Source organism: Zingiber officinale, chromosome 5A (assembly GCF_018446385.1).
Source record: "Zingiber officinale cultivar Zhangliang chromosome 5A, Zo_v1.1, whole genome shotgun sequence".
Lineage (NCBI taxonomy): Eukaryota > Viridiplantae > Streptophyta > Magnoliopsida > Zingiberales > Zingiberaceae > Zingiber > Zingiber officinale.
Genome location: NC_055994.1, coordinates 4,375,959 through 4,382,576, shown reverse-complemented (window position 1 = coordinate 4,382,576; position 6,618 = coordinate 4,375,959).

The following is a 6,618-nucleotide window of genomic DNA, read 5'->3' as shown; positions in this document are numbered from 1 at the left end:
TGGGATGACTCGTCCTCAGAAGAATCGGAAGCTGAAGATCAGAAGCACCAGAGTCACCTCTCGCTGATGGCCCGCAAAGCAGAATCGGAGGACAAATCGGAAGACGGGTCTGAGCTCGAATAAAACCACGAGTCCGCACTCGTTTCAGAAGGTCCCGAAGAGGTATATTCTAATTTGAATAAAAAATTCTTTAAAATTATTGCTTGTTTAAATGGGAAATTAGTTACAATAGAAAATGAAAATGAATTGCTTCTTGAGGAAAATCAAAACCTCAAGGAACAAATCACAAATGCTAATCCAACTCAAGACTTAACACTTGAGGAAGAAAATTCAACACTAAAATTAGAAATTAATAAATTAAAAGATCTAGAAAAATTTACAACAAGATCAAAAAATTTAGATCTTATTTTAAACAATCAAAAAGTAATTTACAACAAAACCGGACTTGGCTACAAGTCAAGTTCAAATAAAACATTTAAATCATTAATAACTCAACATAAACAACAAAATATAGCGTGGGTTCCGAAAGCATGCTTAACCACGCAAGTAAAATTAACCAATATTACATATCTAAAGATAAAATATACTATATAAAATCTAATAAATCAAATCAAAAACCAAAACACAAACCTAGATCAATAAAATCAAAATCGAAAAATTTAAGAAACCATCAAAAATTAAATTATCATCAAGTTAAATATAGTTATAAAAGTAACAAACACAAACCTAGAATTTAAAAATAATAGACCAATAATTCAGGGGAAGGCTCCAGAATAGCTAGCACCTCCAAAATTAACTTACCCGACAGGGTAACCAAAACCAATCTACCCGGCAGTGTAATTAGGACTAGTTCAAAGGGAAAATAGTTTAACTTGACCAATGGTATTATTGAAGTTTTGGATGATAGACCAATGGTATTATTGAAGTTTTGGATGATAGTACGTTAGGGAAGCTTAGTCTATGCATGTCTAGGAAGATATTGTTTCGACTTGGTGCATTTGGCTAAGTGGAACTAACCGAAGTTATCCTTTATGGATCCTAACCAGTTAGACCAAGGTTTTGTACTAAGTTTAGTGGATAGAAAGTACTATTTGGAAAACCTCGAAGGCATGGTTACTCTAATGATGTCCAGATGACTCACCATAGTCCAGAAGTTTATCCAAAGAATGTCTGTTTGTTGAGCCCAAAGCTAAATCTGTAACGACCCAATTTTCCTCATTAGGAGTTTTAAAAGTTCTTAAAAATATTTAGAAATGCTATAGAAATATTTTAGAGATTTTTAGAAATTTTTAGAGTATTTTTATGTACTTTTTGGAGTTCGTTTGGTATTTTTACCAAGAGGAAGAAGTTAAAAAAAAGAAAATGTTGAAGTCGGGTTTTGAACCCAAGACCTCGAACTTGGCCCAAGTCTTAACCGTATCCAACCAGCCAACTGGTCTGCGACCTGTTTGTGAACATATATGGGATGAAATATATATAAGCAGTATTTAGGAACATTTAAATAAATTGGAAATAAAAAGTGCACGGCTAAGGAATCGAAGTTGCGACCTGGGATTTGGTTAAAACTGAGCTGACCAAGTGTGCTAGCGATCGTTTGTTATTAAATAAGGAGAAAAATTCTATTTAAGCAGTAGTTAGGAAACAGAGAATAAATAGGAAATAAAATGGTTGTAGCCGAGACTCGAACCCACGAACCGAGTTTTAAGCGGAACGCAGCCAACCAACTGGCCCGCAGATATTTCATGAAAAAGTAAGGCACAAAATATTCTTAAGCAATAGTTGATAACGGAAATTACCTTAGGTTATAAAAAGAGGGCTTAAGTGATTTTCAAAAATAAAAAAAAAAAAACCTAACTTTTCCTTTCTCCTCTCTCGGCGACGGCATTTTCTCTCGGGCGAAAAATGCAGCAGAGCTTTAGGGCTTCTCCGGCGGCCGACGAGGGTCCAATCCGAGAGCTTTTCGCCTCTTCACGATCCTCTCGGCGAGGTGGACGCATAGGCACAAGAAGAGGTCAGGAACTCAAGCACCTCAGCAACCCTAGAAGCCCTTTTCTCCTTCGGTATAGAGTCTAAGAACGCAAGGTAAGTGGCTACTCACCTATGGTAAGAGTAGTTCCGACTTCGTTGTGATGTTTTCTTGTTTGTTTGAGTTTTTGCCGTGAAGTTTTTTTGGGTTTTGTTTGCTACCGTGAGGTTAAAGGAAGAAAGAAAAAGATTAGTTAAGTTTAAGCAAGTGAGTTGATCCATTCAAACTTTGGAATTGGTACTGCAGCTTTCAAGTTAGATGTTTTTGTGGTGACCTTGATGAGCATGCTCTGTTCGTGTAGAGTTTCATAGTTTCGTATCTTTGCATTCTTGAATTTGAAGCATGAAGGACAGATTGGAATTTAGGTTTTGGTTTCCTAACTAACATTTTCAGAATAGCATGAATTCTAAATAAATAGCAGGTTAGATATGGCTGTTGAGTTTGCTGCCGTGTACCTCAAATGGGCAAGTAGTTACAATGCTCCACTGTTAACACAGATTTCGGGTGTCTTATATAGGTTTAAGCTGTGAACAAGTTTTCTATGGTTTCTGTTTTAGATTTCCAGCAAGCTTAAGTGGACACGAGTGGGTAAAGAATCAGTAGCATGAACTGTTATTATTTTAGCTTGCACTTGTTGATAGAATTTGAGTTGGTTTTAATCGGTCTCTTTAAGTATTGATTTACTACTGTGCTGTCGTTAAGATTTTAGGCTCTTATATGTTTATACTCTTGTACAGCATTAGGATGACCTGGAATTAATGAGTAGTTTAAGAAATTCTTCTGCATACATTATGCTTTGGTTCCTTGTAGGTTCTAGCATATCATTTTATTCATGTATAAACTTTAGATAACAGAAATTAGTTTATAATAGTGCAGATTTTTCAATGAGTAATAGAGCAGATTTTTGTTATGTAGCATGCAGATTTTTGTTAGTTATAGTCTGTAAAATTATTTGTTTAAGCATTCACTCTTAGTATGTTCAAGTGTAAATTTCAGTTTATCTAAGCATTTCAAAGTTAGAATTTGTATGAGACATTGTTTTAGAGGTATTAACAAATAAAGAAAGATAAAGAAAAGAAAGAAAAAGGCCAAGGCCTTAAGTAGATCCCAAAGTCAAGACTTTAGGGATTTTGACACACAAGGTGCTAAAGAAAATGCCGAGGCATTATATAGAAGTATTAAAAGATAACAAGTATTTTACTTTTATCAGTGGCACTGTGCTGGACTCTCAGTTGTCCCTGGGTTGGGCTCCCATAGTCGTCCATAGGTTTAGATAACCTAGTAGTAACGGCACGGCCGACGGTCGACAACCCGAGGGTCACCAAATGGGCCGCCAAATGGGTCGGGTCGTTACAAAAGTAAAGCAAGTACAGTTGTCGAGCCTAAGAGAAGTTGATTACTATTTTGAAGTATTATAAGTATAAGTTTTTGAACAAGTAAAGCAAGTTTTACATAAGTATAAAGTATTAAAGAATAAGTTTTAAACAAGTGAATTAAAAAATAAGTTTAGAACAGATGAATTAAGTTTCACTTTGTTTTAAAATCAGCAAGTTGAGTTTTCTTTTATGCTAGCATGTTATTCAGATTAGCTTACTGTTCTTTGCTATTAGAAGAGCATGAGTAGCTTTACATGTTTAGCATTTCAGTATGTTTGCTTATTTACTAGTAGATCAGCATGAGTAGTTTTCCTTTTGAGCATTCAGTTTTAGTTTCAGTATATTCACATGCATATCAAGTTTTTGTGAGTTAGATAGCGCTTACTAAGCATTTTTCTTATAGTTTGCATTTCCTCTTACTGTAGATACAAAAAGGAAAAGATATAGAAAGGAAGGCGACAATGAGGTGTTCGAAGGATATGTGATGTCAGGACTATGGAGAGTCCTGGGAAGTTTTGAGTTTTCATGTTTAGTGGATAGAAATAGTAGAGTTGTACCTTATGGTTTATGTCTTTTGAGATTGTATTTTCATTCCGCATTGTTAGTTTGGTTATTTTCCACTGTTGGAGTTTTGTTCATTTGTTATTGCTAGAATAGTTTATTTTTTTTAGTTGTTGTGTCTTATAAACTGCGTGGTTGTTTGATAAATGTTCCAGCCGCCTGTGGCTGTGTATATTATGTTATGTATTAATGATTATGGTCACCGGTACAGGGGAGACTCTGCCGAAATTTTTCGGTAGGGATTCCTCGTGGTTTTTAATTATACCGGTTAAGTAGAGTTAGTAGTTAAGTTACGGTCACTCTTAGAGAGTAGTAGTAGTAGTAGTAAGAAGGGTGGTCGTTACAGTTAAACTAAATCCTAAAAATTGAATCTAACTTATTTCACAAAGTTATAGGATTCCCTGATTAAAAATTTAGATCAGGTGAGATGATTAAGGACTAAAAATTAAATTAAATTAAATTAAATTAAAATTAAAATCAAAAAAATATTTTAGAAAAATTATTTTAAAAATCCTTTTTAAAATTCTTTAAAAAAATATTTTAAAATTTCTTTTAAAAATCATTAAAAAAACATTTTAGAAATCATTTTTATTTATAATAATAATAATAATAATAAAATAAATGATAATTATTATTTTACTATTATTCTTACCTAAGTAAGGTTGAACTTAAAACATAGACTAACCTTCAACCCCTACTTGTTGTAGGAAACCAAGTGGATCTTGGACAGTGATTGCTTCAATCATATGACTGGAGATTACACCAAATTTACTCAACTTACCTACAAAAGTTTAGGAACAGTTGCCTTTGATAACAATGGCAAACTCAAAGTAATTGGTATAAGTAACATTGAGCTTAAAATTGACTTCATTATTACAAATATTTTACTTGTTGAAAATTTCAAGTAAAATCTCCTTAGCATCAGTCAATTGTGTGACACTAGATATAAGGTTAGGCTTTTGTCTTCAGAATATCTAATTAAGCACCTAGATAACCCTACGATAAGTCTAAAAGGGTTTAGAAAAGATAACATCTATGCAATTAACTTAACCACTTCTTCAATTAAGTGTTATTTAACACAAAAAGAAGAAACTTGGTTATGACATAGAAGAATATCACACACTAATTTAAGAAATTTAAGTAAATTAAATGGATTAGTTAGAGGATTACCAAAATTACCTAACTTAGACTCAACAATATGTAATGCTTATCAACAAGTAAACAAACAAAATCTACTCACAAACCAACTAATCAAACTTAAACCAACTCAGTACTAGAACTTCTACATTTAGACTTATTTGACTCCCATGGGGTCAAATCAATAAATGGAAGTTTATATTGTCTAGTAATAATAGACGATTATTCTAGGTTCACTTGGGTAAAATTTTTAAAAAATAAAGATGAAACATTTGAAATCTTCACAAACTTTTGCAAACAAGTTGAAAATGAAAAAGACCTTAAAATTAAAAGAATAAGAAGAGACAACGGGGGAGAATTTAAAAATCATAACTTTAATAAATTTTGTCTTGAAAACAGATATCATCACGAATTTTCGTGTCCTAAAACTCCCCAACAAAATGGAATTATAGAAAGGAAAAATAGAATTCTACTTGAAGCCTCTAGAACTATGTTAAATGAATATAATCTACCTAAGTACTTTTGGTCAGAAGTTGTTAGCACAATCTGCTATGTACAAAATAGAACAACACTAAATAAAACACATACCAAAACCTTTTTCGAAATATATTATAATAAATAACCCAATATAAAATACTTTAAAGTATTTGGGTGTCCAGCTTTCATGCTAAACACAAGAGAACACTTAGAAAAATTCACTTCTAAAATAGAAAATGGAATCTTTGTAGGATATTCACTAAATAGTAGGGGTTACAGAATATATAATAAGATTACATTAAGAATTGAAGAAATCATCAATGTAAAATTTGAGGAATCCAAACAAAACCTAGAACAAACCCAACTTCAACCAATTGAGTTTACTCAAGGCAATAGCAATCTAGAAGGAACCAATCACGAAGAGGAAGAAGAACCTCAAGAAAATCAACAGCCTAGAACCATAAGAGTCAACCCAAATCATCCAATTGACCAAATAATTGGTGATCCAGACCTAAGGGTTCAAACTAGGTCATCCTTTAGAAACCTGACCTAAATTTCTTTGATTTCACAAATTGAACCTAAAACCATAGTTGAATCTTTACTTGATCCAAACTGTGTCATTGCTATGTAAGAGGAACTAGCTCAATTTGAAAGAAATGAAGTTTGGGACTTAGTGTCACCACCTAAAAATAAAAAGATAATAGAAACAAAATGAGTATTTAGAAATAAATTAAGTGAAATTGGGGAAATTACAAGAAATAAAGCTAAGCTAGTTGCTAAAGGGCTTAGTCAAGTAGAAGGACTTGACTATGATGAAACTTATGCCCCAGTAGCTAGATTAGAGTGTATTAGAATGTTACTAAGTTATGCAACCCATAAAAGGTTTAGACTGTATCAAATGGATGTTAAATTAGCCTTTCTAAATGGACTGATAAAAGAAGAAGTCTATGTAGGACAACCACCTAGGTTTGAAAGTCTAGAACACCCTGACTATATCTTTAAATTAAAGAAAGCCTTATACGGACTTAAGCAAGCACCCAG